Source organism: Puma concolor, chromosome B4 (genome assembly GCF_028749965.1).
Source record: "Puma concolor isolate L17-30 chromosome B4, mPumCon1.1.hap2, whole genome shotgun sequence".
Classification (NCBI taxonomy): domain Eukaryota; kingdom Metazoa; phylum Chordata; class Mammalia; order Carnivora; family Felidae; genus Puma; species Puma concolor.
This window is the reverse complement of record NC_141673.1, coordinates 61,826,886-61,843,810: the sequence shown is the minus strand read 5'-3', so window position 1 is coordinate 61,843,810 and position 16,925 is coordinate 61,826,886.

Here is a 16,925-nt window from a genome sequence, read left to right as displayed (position 1 = left end):
ATGACATTTTAACAATATTTGTTCTTCCAATCCATGAGCATGGAATGTTTTTCCATTTCTTTGTGTCTTCTTCCATTTCTTTCATAAGTTTTCTAGAGTTTTCAGCATACAGATCTTTTTCATCTTTGGTTAGGTTTATTCCTAGGTATTTTATGGTTCTTGGGGCCATTGTAAATGGGATTGATTTCTTGATTTATCTTTCTGTTGCTTCATTATTGGTGTATAGAAATGCAACCAATTTCTGTACATTAATTTTGTACCTTGTGACTTTGTTGAATTCACGTATCAGTTCTAGCAGCTTTCTCAGCTGGTCTTTCAGTTTTTCCATGTAGAGTATCATGTCATCTGTGAAAAGTGAAAGTTTGACTTCTTCTTTGCCAATTTGGATGACTTTTATTTCATTTTGTTGTCTGATTACTGAGGCTAGGACTTCCAACACTATGTTAAACAACAGCAGTGAGAGTGGACATTCCTGCCATGTTCCTGATCTCAGGGGGAAAGCTTTCAGTTTTCCCCCATTGAGGATGATATTAGCTGTGGGCTTTTCATATATGGCTTTTATGATGTTGAAGTATGTTCCTTCTATCCCGACTTTCTTGAGGGTTTTTATTAAGACTGGATGCTGTATTTTGTCAAATGCTTTTTCTGCATCTCTTGACAGGATCATATGGTTCTTATCCTTTCTTTGATTAGTGTGATGTATCACATTGATTGATTTGCAAATATTGAATCAGTCTGGCAGCCCAGGGCTGCACTTGATCCGTGGTGAATAATTCTTTTCATGCATTGTTTAATTCGATTTGCTAGTATCTTGTTGAGAATTTTTGCATCCATGTTCATCAGGGATATTGGCCTGTAGTTCTCCTTTTTAGTGGGGCCTCTGTCTGGTTTGGGAATCAAAGTAATGCTAATTTCATAAAATGAGTCCGGAAGCTTTCCTTCCTTTTCTATTTTTTGGAACAGCTTGAGAAGGTTAGGTATTAAATCTGCTTTAAATGTCTGGTAGAATTCCCCAGGGAGGCCATCTGGCCCAAGACTCTTATTTGTTGGGAGGTTTTTTGATAACTTATTCAATTTCTTCGTTGGTTATGGGACTGTTCAAATTTTCTATTTCTTCCCCTGTGAGTTTTGATAGTGTGTGGGTCTCTAGGAATTTGTCCATTTCTCCCAGGTTGTCCAGTTTTTTTGGCATATAGTTTTTCATAGTATTTCATAGTGTTCTCTGATAATTGTTTATATTTCTGTGATCTGTCCTCTTTGCGATTTTATTTATTTGGGTCCTCTCTCTTTTCTTTTTGAGAAGTCTGGCTGGGGGTTTATCAATTTTGTTTATTTTTTCAAAAAACCAGCTCTTAGATTCATTGATTTGTTCTTCTATTTTTTTGTATTTTGTATTTTGTATTTCTCTAATCTTTATTATTTCTCTTCTTCTGCTTGCTTTGGGGTTTCTTTGCTGTTCTGATTCTAGTTCTTTTAGGTGTGCGGTTAGGTTTTGTATTTGGGAGTTTTCTTGTTTCTTGAGATAGGCCTGGATTGCAATGTATCTTCCTCTCAGGACTTCCTTTGCTGCATCCCAAGGTATTTGAACTGTCATGTTTTCATTTTCATTTCCTTCCATATATTTTTTTATTTCTTCTTTAACTGCCTGGTTGACCCATTCATTCTTTAGTAGGATGTTCTTTGATTTCCATGCAGTTGGAGGCTTTCCAAATTTTTTTTGTTGTTGTTTATTTCAAGTTTCATAGCATTGTGATCAGAAAATATGCATGGTATGATCTCAATTCTTTTATATTTATTGAGGGCTGTTTTGTGACCCAGTATGTGATCTATCTTGGAGAATGTTCCATGTGCACTCAAAAAGAATGTGTATTCTTCTGCTTTTGGATGAGAAGTCTGAATATATCTGTCAAGTCCATCTGGTCCAGTGTGTCATTCAAGGCCATTGTTACTTTATTGATTTTTTTTGTCCAGATTATTTGTCTTTTGTTGTAAGTGGAGTATTAATGTTCCCTGCAATGACACTATTCCTACCAATAAGATTGCTTATGTTTGTGATTAATTGATTTATGTATTTGGGTAAAGCCATGTTGGGAGCATAAACATTTACAATTGTTTGCTCTTCTTGATGGATGGACCCCTTAATTATGATATAATGCCCTTCTTTGTCTCTTACTACAGACTTCAGTTTAAAATATAGTTTGTCTGATATAAGTGTGGCTATTCTTGCTTTCTTTTGACTTCCAGTAGCATGATAGATGGTTCTCCATCCCCTCACTTTCAATCTGAAGGTTCCCTCAAGTCTAAAATGAGTCTCTTGTAGACAGCATATAGATGGATCTTGTTTTTTATCCATTCTGATACCTATGTCTTTTGATTGGGGCATTCAGTCCATTTGTATTCAGAGTTGTTATTGAAAGATATGGATTCAGTGTCATTGTGTTATCTGTAGGTTTCATGCTTGTAGTGATGTCTCTGTTCCTTTGTAGTCTTTGCAAGATTCCACTCACAGAGTCCCCCATGGGATCTTTTGCAGGGCTGATTTGGTGGTCATAAACTCCTTCAGTTTTTGTTTGTCTGGGAAAGCCTTTATCCCTCCTCTATTCTGAATGACAGTGTTGCTGGATAAAGGATTCTTGGCTGCATATTTTTCCTATTCAGCACATTGCATATTTCCTGCCACTCCCTTCTGGCCTGCCACGTTTCAGTGGACAGGTCTGCTACTACCCTTATGTGTCTATCCTTGTAGGTTAATGCCTGTTTGTCCCTAGCTGCTTTCGGAATTGTCTCTTTATCTTTGTATTTTGCCATTTTCACTATGATATGCTGTGGAGAAGACTTATTCCTGTTAAATCTTAAGGGAGTTCTCCATGCCTTCTGGGTTTGGATGATTGATTCCTTCTCCAGATTATGGAAGTTCTCAGCTAAAATTTGTTCAAGTAAACCTTCTGCCCCTTTCTCTCTCTTTTCTTCTTCTGGAACTCCCATGATATTGATATTATTACATTTCATTGAATAAATTACTTCTCTAATTTTCCCCTCATAGTCTAGTATTTTCTTATCTCTCTTTTTCTTGGTTTCATCATTTTCCATAATTTTATCTTCTATATCACTTTTCTCCCCTCTGCTTCCTCCATCCTTGTTGTCACTGCATCTAGTTTATTTTGTACCTCATTTATAGCATTTCTTAATTCCTCGTGACTATTTCTTAGTTCCTTGATCTCTGCAGCAATAGATTCTCTGCTGTCTTCTATGCTTTCTTCAAGCCCAGCTATTAATCTTATGACTATTATTCTAAACTCTTACTCAGATACATTGTTTATATCTGTTTTGAGCCATTCTCTAGCTGTCATTCTTCCTGGAATTTCTTTTGAGGAGAATTCTTCCGTTTTTGTCATTTTGGCTAGTTTTCTGTTCCTTATGTGTTTTAGTAGCTTATTATATGTCCTGTAGCTGCAAGCACTTATATATTAAAAAGGGGCCTGGCCCTTCAGGAGGTATTTTTGGAGTGTGTTGTGTCCTGTCTGTTGTGACTCTGGTTGCTTTATCTCCCTACTCATAGTGGTGGGTTGACCTTCCCCCAGGGGTGCTTTGATTTGTTCATTGAAATAACCCTGGGAAAAATTTTAAGAAGGGGGTGGTGGTGGAAGAAGCTTTATCCCATAGAAAGAGCAATGACAGGGTTGGGGAAAAAGAAAAGAAAAACAAATTGTCCAGAAAGAGAATCAGAGAAACTATATGGCTTAATCTGGAGAGAGATAGAGGAAAATAAAGAAGGAGATACAGAAGAGGTGTAAAAAGAATAGATTAAAAATGTCTGCTTAAGCAAACCAACAATCCGAAAAACCAGAATAGAGAAGGGAATGAATAAGAGGAAGAAAAGGAAGAAGAAGAAGAAGAAGAAGAAGAAGAAGAAGAAGAAGAAGAAGAAATATATATATATATTATATATATATATATATATATATACATACATATATATATATAATATATATATAATAAGAATTGACCAAGAATCAAATCAGAAAATGCAAAACCGCTAGACTGATATTTCATGGTGCATTGGAACCAATGGCTGTGCTAGTCTGGAGGAGGAGCTGTCTGGTTCAGTCAGTGTCAATCTTGCTCCGTTAGATATGCAGTTACCAGGCCCAGAGGGGAGTGGTTTGGGGTGGGCGGTCCAGCCTGCCCGGTGGGCCTGCATTTCCACCAACAAAGAGTGTCTTCTGTCGGGCACCTGCAGGGTCTTTTGTCTTTGGAATGGCTCTATGCCTTCTTCCCACAGCACTCAAGGGAGAGAATTGGTCTCTCCAACTGTGCTTCTGAGCTTGCTACTGAGTCCGGGGCTGGCTCCCCTCCTCCCCGGGTGTGTGCACAGGGTGGCCGGCCCCATTCTGGAGAAAGCCCTGCAGTTAGAAAGTGGTTCTTTCTCTGTTTTATTTTCTGTTCCTCGGTCTGCGGTTTTTCTCCTGTCCAAATACAATCCTATACTTCCACAGCCCCTCTTTCTCTTCCTTTTTTCTCCCCACAGAAGGGGATCCTGCCCCTCTGTGCCTACGCCACCCATTTTATCACTCCCAGTTTGCAATCACATACCTATGGCCTTCCAAGGTGTCCCCATGGGCCCCTGGAGATGTTTCCGTCACTCTGTAGCCCCCATTTCTGGAATTCCAAGTCTTATGGCCTCAATACTGCTGTGTGTGGGGGATGAGGGAACTTTGGGTCCCCCTACTTCTCCACCATATTGACTCCTCCCCTCTTTTTGTCTTATTTTCAAGTTTCAGTTAGCTTTTCTTAATTCTTTCTTAATTTCTCAACATCTTTAATTTCTTCCTTGCTTTTCCACCTGTAGTCTTTTAGGAAACTACCATGAGCCCTTCACTGTGGTTTGGGGATCTGGGGGTGAACGAGACCTCTCCAGAGCTCTAACATTTCCTGCTCCTGGGCCAGCTCTCTTTATTTTATTTTATTAAAAAAAATTTTTTTTTTGTTTTAATGTTTATTTTATTTTTGAGACAGGGAGAGACAGAGCGTGAATGGGGAGGGTCAGAGAGAGAGGGAGACACAGAATCTGAAACAGGCTCCAGGCTCTGAGCTGTCAGCACAGAGCCTGACGCGGGGCTCGAACTCGCGGACCGCGAGATCATGACCTGAGCCGAAGTCAGATGCTTAACCGACTGAGCCACCCAGGCGCCCCTAGCTCTCTTTATTGAGACAAGAGCTTTACTTCCCGACTCAATCTGGTGTTAGAGGTGACGCCAGTCTACCATGTGCCTGATTCTTGAGTACTACCCTGTCAGGATTTAGTCAATTTTCCTCATCTGATAGGGATGCTCCTACACTTCCAGGTAAACCTTGTGTCTGCTGTTGCTTGCTAGACTGCCCTATGACAGAGGAAGCAGTTATGTTATGTGCTGCTCATAAGATAGACGCACAAGTTATCTGGATATTCACCACGCTTTAGTCCCTACTTTACATTTGTAAGGCATTTCAAAATACACACATCCACTACGACGTTCGTCGTGTACTCTTCCTTTGCCCCTTACCATTCCCACCTCCTCAGAGTTACTCCCTGTCCTTTTACAAACAAGTAATAGCTCTTATTCCATTTTGTTTGAAGATAATTACATGACAGAGAACTTGAAAGTATCTCCTGTGACAGGCAGAGGAAATGGTGAAACTGGTTCATTACCATCCCGTGTTCAGCCAGCAATTTTGTTAATTACACGGTGCCTTATTACTTTCTGAACAAACAGCTGAAGGTCATGAACCAAACATGATGTTTACAATTGCATGAGCTTCCTCACTGCTTTCACAGTTTATAAATATTTCTTCAGTCATCCTCACCGTAGCTGGGCGAGACCCAGAAATGTCTCTGAAAGCACACAAAGGAGAGCAAGAGGAGTTCATTATGGATCCACCTTGGGCCCCAGTGTCTGATGCACCTGATACTGAAGCCGAACACTGAATATAATATAGTAAAATATTGAAGTTTGATTAGTGAGAACACACTACGTTTTTCTAATATGCCACAAAGTGTTCCTCTCACATTCTCTTGTTTTATTCAGACCCTTTGTATTTTTCATTAGGGCTTGATTGGTGGCAGAAAAAGACAAACAAACCTGGTTGGTGTGTGAAGGTGGATATGTCTGATAAATACTTGAAGCCGGGCTTAAAGTTCTCTCGTGAAGTTTTGAGGTGACCAAGTTGACATTCTGCTTTTAATTCATCCTTACTTATACCATATGATGAATTTACAAATTCTTTTTTTTTTTTTTTTCCAACAAAGGCTCATGGTCTCATGCAATTAAAACAATAAAGGGGTCCTGGGTGGCTTAGTCTGCTAAGCGGCCTACTCTTGGTTTTGGCTCGGGTCACGATCTCATGGTTTGTGAGTTCAAGCCCCACATTGGGCTCTGCGCTCACACTACAGGAAGCCTGCTTGGGATCCTCTGTCTCCCTTTCTGTCCCTCCCCTGTTTGCATGCGAGTGCTCTCTCTCTCCCCCTCTCTCTCTAGAATAAACAAATGTTAAAAAAAATTGTAATAAAATTGAGGTGGTACTAGAGAACCTGGAGGGCAGAGGAGGTGCCTGGGTCCTGGAAAATATTCATTCAGTGGGAGGAGCAGTGCACAGGCTGTCAGTTCTAGAACAAGTTCCCCACCCAGCTGGAAACTGGATTGATAGGCAGCAGTTTGAAGAAGGAGTTCAGACCCTAAATAACCTTTATGCAGAGGCAGGCAAGTTTGAGGGCCAGTCATCTCTTGAAACCTGCCTGGCTCGTGCAACACCATATACCATTTTCTTACGCACGGAAACTCCTTATGAGAAGGTTCTGAAGATAGTCTCCAAGTACCTTAAGAGCAGAACAAGAAGCTAGATGCGTCCCAAGGCCTCCTCCTGACAGATCCCACTGAGACAGGATTTGGAGGTTTTACATCAAATTGTCATTTATGAGTGATCATGCAGACAGAGGCATGCGCAGTGGAAGTTAAGCCATAGTAAGAAAGGTGCCGCCTCTGGCTGGGTCTGTCCTCTCTCCACTGGAGGATCTCAGAGCATCCCCCAACTCCCCTCCGGAGCATCATTCCTTTGCATCTGCTGTCATGGGCCATGGTGGCACTTACTCCAAGGACGCATTTTCTAAAATCCCACACCTGGAGTGACCTCTAGTCTTTCAACATCTACTTTGTGTCTCCAAACTGTATGTGAGACTCTGCAATCTTTTGATTAGCTTCAGAGACCATACAACGCAGCATTTCGCTTTTTAAATTCAAAGCCATTAATAACACATGCAGTTGGTCAGCCCAACAGAATTTAGTTCTTATATTCCACCAGCACTAGAGGTTCTCTTCATCTCTGGGGCCGTGCCCCAGGTGGCTCTAGACTTCAACAAGTCATAGCTTCGCCAAGGTTCAGTCTTATTCCCACCATAAATAAGATGTTTGGCTTTAGGGTTTTGGTGGAGAGTACGCCGTGACAGGTCTTGCTAATATAGCTCTTAGACTTCAAAGAACTACCAGTTTGGCCGCGACTCAAATCTTAGGGATATTTTGCCGCTCGGGTTCTCAAATGGAAGCTCATTGGAAAAATAATGTATAACGTTATTTGTTTTGCGACAGCGATTATTCCTAATTAAAGCGTATTTAATGCAATTTCCCGTTATTTTTCAATGGAGAGTTTTGTTATTATCGCTTTACCCTGAATGTTGGGAAGATGAGCTCTGGTCTCTCGTTCCTTACAAAAATAAGCAAGCACAATGAAGTGGATGTTTAAGCCCTGAATGTGTAACAAGCAAGTGTCACAAAATATTTTTTTTTTTTTTTTAACATTTATTTATTTTTTTGGGACAGAGAGAGACAGAGCATGAACGGGGGAGGGGCAGAGAGAGAGGGAGACACAGAATCAGAAACAGGCTCCAGGCTCCGAGCCATCAGCCCAGAGCCTGACGCGGGGCTCGAACTCACGGACCGCGAGATCGTGACCTGGCTGAAGTCGGACGCTTAACCGACTGCGCCACCCAGGCGCCCCAAAATATTTTAATTATAGTTTTTGATGTGGAGAACAAAGGCGAAAGAAATGTAGATAAAATGAAAGCTCCTTACAATCTGCAGCCCACTGACAGATAGATACTTGAGGCAGGCAGAATGCGACATTCCTCCAACTCCCAGCTGCCTTAATGTTAATGCTTTGCTAGAGGCAAAAAACAACCTTAGCTTGAAGTTAGCCAGACCTCCAGGATCCTGTAAGCCTTCTTTAATGTATGAAAATCCCTTTGGAAACTTCCTTTATCTCTGCCCCTCCCAACTAAAAAGTACATAAGCAATTATGTACATTATGTTAGTACAGCTCTTGCTGCCCACAGGTCTTCTCCCCGTGCTTTAATAAAAACACTTTTTTGCACCAAAACATCTCAAGAATTCGTTGACTGTTCACTCCAGGACCCCACATCACATCAGTTTTGTTATAAGTACAGCTTATGAGAAAAAAATTTGATAGGCATAGTACTGTATATTGCTAGGTTTTAACTGTTTCTACCCACAAACCTTATGATTCATTGGCTTTCCTCATACACAGTATTCAAATTTTGGTTCAGATACAGTAAGTTTAGTGATTTCTGATGTGGTTTGAAGTGTTGGGGTTTGGAGTCAATGGCCAAGAAAGAATTCTTGAGACCTCTTTGGTGCAAAAAAGTGTTTGTTTTTACTTTTGAGAGAGAGAAAGAGAGAGAGAGCATTAGTGGGAGAGGGGCAGAGGGAGAGAGAGAGAATCTTAAGCAGGCTTCATGTGGGGCTTGATCTCACCACCATGAGGTTGTGACCTGAGTCGAAATCAAGGGTTAGATGCTTAACTGACTGAGCCACCAAGGAACCCCCAAAGATGTTTTTATAATAGCATGGGGACAGGACCCGAGGGCAGAAAGAGCTGCCCTGGCATTGTGAAGAGCAGTTGGTTATATCCTCGTGAGCTGGGGAACAGAAAGACAAGGGGAACTTTCCAAAAGGATTTTCAAAACAGAGTCCCGGGATCCTGGAGGCCTAGCCATTGTCAAGCCAAGGTTGTTTTCCTTCTAGCAAAGCATTAACATTAAAACAGCATGGAGTTCCTGGAGGAATGTCCTACACCACCTGCCTCAAATATCTGTCAATGGGCTGCAGGTTATAAGAAAATTTAATTTTATCTACATTTTTCCCCCTTTGTTGCCCCCACCAATTTCCAACTAAAACTCTCTAGTCTGGGTCACTGGTCTGACCTGCAGAGGTCAAACTGATGCTCCAAGGCCCCAAGTGAACAGAAACATGCATTCACCACAAATTGCATTGTTGGTATGAACTACGGGGCACAGCTAAGTTCCCAGGTATTCAAAGACACTCTTTTAGGCAGGATATTCCAGAGATCTAGTGGTTGTCTCTCAGAAACCAGTCAAGGGCTTGCCCTCCGGATTGTGCAGAGTTTGAACACCCTGAGCTCGCTGAGTTAACCTTTGACTGCATGCTTGCAGGATGAATTTTTCTGGGCTATGTGAAGATGCTTAGGTGAAAGGTAGCATCTGAGTGACACAGCTTATTTGTAGCGTGAAAAAGAAAGGCACAGGCCCAAGGCGGAGTCACTTGCTTCCAGGATGGCAAACCAAGACTTACTACAATTTCAACCTCTCCAGGTGTGGAATTTTAAGCTAATCAATCTGGAGCTTCCTGGTCAGTACCCACAGGTGATCTGTCACTTGAGCTGTCCGTCCCCCGAGGGAAGATAAGGTAACGCCCCTATAAGAAATCCTGTCCTTCCCCCAGAGGGAAAGTGGTCTTGCTTGAAAGGATCTTTTCTTTTCTTTTGCTAATAACTTCTTGTCCCATCCTCTTTCCTACAAAGTAGGACTCCTCTGACCTCCCCTCTACTTGCTAGATGGGATGCTGTCCGATTCTTGAGTCGTTTGATAAAGTCAGTTAGATCTGCACATTTGCTCAGTTGAGTTTTTGTTGTTTAACAGTGTTACTGATGTTTTTAGATTATTAATTATGAAGACACCCATGAGATAATATGGTCATTGGTCATGCTACATTCAAGAAAGTCAACAGTGGAAGTGATCATTTAGCTAAAGGCTAAGGCTGAAGTCCAAGAGGAAGAGTAGATTCAAAGACAGAGGAGGAATCCTCGGTTTCTGCAGATTCTGGAGGTTGCATCTTCCTCCTGCCCCTCACACCCAGTGTTGACCCCTCCATTTGAGTAAGTCCTAAAGGCTCATATCAAGTATGTAATAAATATATATACTCTTACACATAAATGAGACATTTCTTTTCTGAGCATCTCTTATGTACATCTAGATACTTCAACTGGAATATTTCAAATCCACTCCTCTGTCCTTTAGATGGGCTGGCCTTCCCGGAATGGTAAAGTGAGGAGGTATTACAAAGATGCTATTATGCTAAGAGAGGCAGAAAATCCAGAATCCTTTGTGAATCGTGTCATTATTCCTAGGGGATCCTAAGGGGCTGTATGTTCACAAGAGAAGAAAAGCAAAAGCAAAGTAAAATCAAAATCAAAGCCAATCTTTACATTAACCAGGGTTAATTATAAAGTTCAGGACTCCAGGATCACACGGAGAATTCTTTCTCCATAGTTCATTCATTCAACAAACTTTTACTGAATGCTATGCATCAAAAATTGTCTTACATGATGGAATTACAGGTGGCATCACAAACAACAGCCAGAGAAGTAAGGAGATTGATTTTTTTCGGGCCACTGCAGTGACAGCACCCCAGATCTGAGGGTCATAGTGACTCAGCAGGTTGGGTTTGCCTTAGATGTTATAGGGAGGGGGAACCAAGTTGTAGATGGGGTGATTTACAGTGGAAGTCGTTTTGAGAGCAGGGAATGTCCAGTTGGTTACCTGAATAGGAAATGTTTTCCGCTGTGGTTATGATGAGGAAGCAGAGGCAAGCTGAGGGCAAAGCACAAGCTAACACCCCACAAAGCCGACCCCCAGGTGGGGTCTGTGTGATATTCTTCAGGTACTCCTGGCTGCCCAAGGACAAAGGAAAGAGACAAACCAATGGTTAACTGATAGAGATCACAGTCATGCAGGACATGAGCCTCCATCAGTTTACAAATGTCTTAGTAAAAGGCAATCTTACCCATACCTAACCTCCAGAAACCCATAAACTCGGTTTCTTGGAGTCCTAATATCACCCTCCCCTCCATAATGATGTGAGGAACAAAGGCAAAAGGAAATGGTAAATAAAGTTAAATTTTCTTATAACTTGCAGCCCATTGTCACACAGCTATAACCCATGTTATACACAGTATAACATTCCCCCAGGAACTCCCTACTGTCTTCATGCTAATGCCTTACTAGAGGGAAAAATAACCTTAGCTTGACAATAGCTAGGCCTCCTGTGTCTTATGAGTCCTCTTTAGCATATCAAAGTCTTTTTGGAAACCTCCTTTTTGCCTTTACCTCCCCTAACTTCATAGGATATAACCAGTCAGTCCTCACAACCCCAGTGCAGATCTTTCAGCCCATGGTCCTGTTCCAGTGCTTTAATCAAATCACCTTTTTGTACCAAAGACATCTCAAGAATTCTTTCTTGGCCATCGGCTCCAGAGCCCCACCACCACTCCAAAACCACATCAGTTAGATAGGGTTAGGACACACACAGTTCTAGTCTTAGCTAATCAAATAGGAGACAGGAATGGGAAGTTGGAGGTTCCGAGTCTGGCTTTTTCAGCAGGTTCAGACCAAAGGAGAAAGGTCTGTGTCTGACTTTGTTAGAGTGAACAAAGCCAAACAAAGCTCCTGCCCTCGTAGAGATTACATTCTAGTGGAGGAAGGCAGACCATCAAACAAGTAAATACCTACATTGTATGTCAGATGGTTAAGTGCATTGAATACAGCCAGAATCAGCTAGAATGTGACATTTTTCTTGATGATGATGTGATTAGGGGAGACTTCTCTGAGGAGATGATCTGAAGGAAGGGAGTGATCTGAAGGAAAGGAGGCAGGGAGCCTTGTGGCTCTCTGGGGGTGTGCAATCCAGGCAGAAGGGGCTGTGAGTATAAAACCCTGGGGCTGAGCATGCTTCTCTGAGTAACAGCAAGGAGGTCACGTGTCTGGGGAGAGGTGAGAAAGGAGGACAGTGGGAATGTATAGGATCAGAGGAGTGGCTGGAGGTCAGATCATATGTGGCTTGTGAGAAATGAGAAGCCATTGGAGGTTTTTAAAGTGGGTTCTTTATAAGCCCAACGCCATGTATTAAGGACTCCGATGATGCAAAACCACACTCAAGATACCCAGTAGAAATTGAACAAGGGGCACTTACCAGTAGAGGCCGGACTGTATCCTAATTTTCTGTCTGTGAGGCACTGGATCCAGTTAGCATCCTGAAATCTAGCCAATCATAACCGAATTCATCTTTTCTGGGCAAGACTGAAGAGGAGGGTGGAATGGATTCATCCTCCCCCCCCCCCCCCATTTTAACAAACCTATGGTCAGCTTTTGAAGGAGTAACAGTTAACACTTACTGATCGCTTACTATATTCCAGGCACTGTTTTGAACAATTCACATTTATGAGTGAGGTTGATTCATACCTCAAACATCCTCTCTAAGTTAGATGCTATTAACTTCATTCTCCAGATGCTGAAAGTGGGGTCAAGAGAAATTAAATACCTTGCTCGAGGTCTTCCAGTAGCCAAAGGGGGGTTCCAACACAGGCAGCCTTCTCTCTTCACCATTCCACTGATGGTAAAGTAGTGGGTGCTCTGGCAAGTCAGTGACACATCAGGTATGTCAGAGCAGTTGACCTGAGACCAAAGCAGTTGCCCACACAGCTTCTTTGATGCTGCCAGAGAAGCTTCCAAATTGTGTCAAGGTACAGCTTAATTCAGTTCATCCCAATACTGCTGTAAGAATTGGCCTCTGCTTCTTCCCTTTTCCTCTTCCCTCTTCTGTTTTTATGTTTGGACACGAGGTCCGTTTGGGCACAGCAGTATTAAGGCGACCACCAGATGGCAGTATAACCCAACTTAATACAGGGCCAGGCATGAAAAAAGGCCTTCCGTTGAGCAATTTTGCTTTCCTTCCGTTTTCATGCCTTCAGACAAAAATGATGCCTCTAAATTCAATGTTCTGTCTCTTGATCCCACAGAGAAGTTAACTGTCAAGAACATTTCCTTCTCCTTACAGCCGCTCGAAACTTTCCCAGCTGTAGCAGGGCCTGGGCTTCTATTGCTTTTTATTTATTTATTTATTTATTTATTTTTAACGTTTATTTATTTTTGAGACAGAGAGAGACAGAGCATGAACGGGGGAGGGTCACAGAGAGAGGGAGACACAGAATCTGAAACAGGCTCCAGGCTCTGAGCCGTCAGCACAGAGCCCAACGCGGGGCTCGAACCCACGGACCGTGAGATCATGACCTGAGCCGAAGTCGGACGCTTAACCGACCGAGCCACCCAGGCGCCCCTTCTATTGCTTTTTAATTTCAGCATGGACATCACAAGGCTAGTGGTGAAACACACCCGACTATTGGGAGAGTAAAATGTTTCATTTTTCAAAGAACTGCACCTGAGGCACTGCTATTGTCATCTTGCTTCGCCAGGGATTTTCTGAGGCCTCCTGCTTTCGCCTTAGGGAACACAGATAAAACTTTAAAATTCGGGCTTTTTTTCTTTTCTTCTGGTTCCAAGAGGCCCGGCATTTGGAAGCCGAAATTAGCGCGGGTGCCATCTATGGCCACCACCAGGATCTCACATTACTTTCAGCCTGTCCCACTCATTCTGTGTCTCCATTTCCTGAAGGAACTTGAGGATACTGGAGCTTGTCCTTTCCTTGATGACGGCTGTCTTGGCCTCCAAGGAGAATGTTTTTTTTTGGCAAAAACTCTCAGAATTTTCTACCTCGCCCAGGTCACCTTTCTTCTTAGCAGAGCTCCTTAAGGAGATCCATCTACATGAACATAAGGGAAGGGAAGCAAAAATAATGTAAAAACAGGAAGGGGGACAAAACATAAGAGACTCTTAAAAATAGAGAACAGACAGAGGGTTGCTGCAGGGGCTGTGGGGGGGGGGGGCGATGGGCTAAAGGGGTAAGGGGCATTAAGAAATCCACTCCTGAAATCATTGTTGTGCCATATGCTAACTAACTTGGATGTAAATTAAAAAAGTAAATAAATTATTTAAAAAAGAAAAAAGAGTAACAGCCAACAGAAAGTGCCCCAGGTGCGTAATGTTTTCCACTTGGCACTTGTTCCCATGATCCCTAACTGTCTCACTAACAACACCAAATTCTAGCAAGGACATGGAATAAGAGGCACCCTCATTCATTGCTGCTGGGAATGAAAATGGTACAATGACTGTGGAAGGCAACATGGCAATTTCTTACAAAATGAAACATGCTCTTACCATATTACCATATGATCCAGCAATCATACTCCTTGGTATTTATCCAAATGAGTTGAAAACCTATGTCCCTGAAGAAACTTGCTCACTGATGTTTATGGCAACTTTATACATAATTATCAAAACCTAGAAGCAACCAAGATATCCTTCAGTGGGTGTTATGGACGGAGTGTTTATGCTCCCAAATTAGTATGTTGAAGCCCCAACCACCCATATGTTGGTTTTAGGAGGTGGGGGTCTTTGGGAGGTAATTAGGTTTTGACGAAGTTATGAGAGTCGAGTCCCCATAATGGAATTAGTATCCTTATAAGAGGAAGAGACACCAGAACTTTCTTTTTCCATCATGTGAGGATACAGCCAAAGATGGGCATCTGCAAGTCAAGAAGCAGACCCTCACAATGTACAAAGAACCAGATCCACTGACGCCTTGATTTTGGACTTCTCAGCCTCCAGAACTGTGAGAGATAAGTATTTTTTGCCTAAGGCCCCCAATCATGGTATTTTGTTGTAGCACCACAAGCTGACTGAGACAGTAGGTGAATGGATAAATAAACTATGGTACATCTTAAAAAAAAAAAAAAAAAAAAAAAGGAGGGGCGCCTGGGTGGCGCGGTCGGTTAAGCGTCCGACTTCAGCCAGGTCACGATCTCAAGGTCCGTGAGTTCGACCCCGCGTCGGGCTCTGGGCTGATGGCTCAGAGCCTGGAGCCTGTTTCTGATTCTGTGTCTCCCTCTCTCTCTGCCCCTCCCCCGTTCATGCTCTGTCTCTCTCTGTCCCAAAAATAAATAAACGTTGAAAAAAAAAATTAAAAAAAAAAAAAAAAAGGAGATAAATCTGCAAAAGAGTCAAGGGAAGTGAAAGCAAAAAGAGTTTGGGTACGTGGTGAAGAAATTCCTCCACATTTAACACCTCTTCCCCCCTACTCTCCTGTCTTAACTAAGACTTGGCTGTCTCTCATGGATGCTTCTGTTCTGTGGCCCTGCCCGGGGGAGGCTGTTCATAATCCCACATTTCATGTTCAAGCCAAGGATCTTCTTCATTTGCCTACACCAGCTTTCACCTTCCTCATTTTCAGGCTTTGCTGTCACACATTGAAGCCTTGGTGACGTCAGTACTTGTCCAGAGTCTTCCTCTCAGCCTTAAGCCCTGACAGTGTCACTCAATGTTCCCACCTCTATTTGTCCTTGTATAGCTTTTTAACTACCTCATTCTGGAAGGGCCCAGACTATATCCTTCGTATTCTTTGTTGCACGTTTTTACAACCTGCTACTTGGCCGTGGTTATTAAACAGGTATTGAATGAGAGCGATTGAGCTGATTATTATCTTATATTTGTCTCCTAAAGTAGAGATATCTAGCAAATTGGGGTAGACTAGTAATCTTCAAGCTGGGGTACCCTACTTTAGAGGTACACAGTTACACATAGCTTAAAGGAAATAAATGTCCAGATTCTCATATTCCACATATGCTTTTCTAAATTTATTTGCCTAAGACCAGCCTGTGATGGAAAAGTGTGTCAAAACCTCTAGGATATCAAGGATACTTGAAACACGGTGCCAGCACTAAGAGAGTGAGTGACTTTAACTGAATGGCCAGTCATTTTGCAAATCAAGTGGTTTCTGAATTTTTGTCCTCTGATTATTAATTTTTTGGTAATAGGTGGTTATGTGATTTTTTAAAACATATAACTTAAAAGGAATTTGAGGATTGAGTAACATTGTTAAAACAGAAGACGTTCATTCTTTTTTTTTTTTTTTTTTTACCAACTAACTTACCTGAAAATATTTTGTCAGCCCTCACAAATAAAAATGAAAATAGACATAGTAGTGATGCTGAATCTAGTAGCTTTAAGTAATATTTATTCTTGAATGCATGAACTAATTGGAAAAATTCATCTATAAAATGCATTCCCAATCATATATTTTTATCTTTGATATTTGTCCAGATTTATAATTTACGTCTATTACAATCAAGAGGAAACACATAAAAATTGTATTAATATCTAAACTCAGAAATAAATTTTTATCACTTGGAATTTTGTGGTTACAAAAATATTTAAGTAATATATACATTTTTGTTGCAGAATAATACACTAAAATAATGTATTAAATGCTTCCAAGCATAAACATACATGAGGATAAAGTTCTGTGGGGGAGTGAAGTAAAAATACAGGTTAAAGAGAAAAAAGAATTTTGTAGAATTTTTAACTTTAAAAATATCTTGTCTTTTAAAAACGTTTGATAGTGGGTGTCAAATTGCTTTGGCATTTAGGTTCCGTGGGATACATCTGAAAGAGTAAAGTACCAGTTTTATTTTAAATGTCAATATTATAATGTGTTGCAAGTTATATCACTTGCAACTGTTTAAATTGAAAGAATTTCTTTGACAGTCTTAAATGTCAATTAAAAAATGTGTCAGAGGGTATGTAGTTTTCCCAAATCCTTTCAGGATGCTCGTGAGTAAAGTGTTCAGGGGCACTGGGCCCTAAGCACATGGACCTCATGGGCATCTTCTTTGACTTTGGTATGAATGGT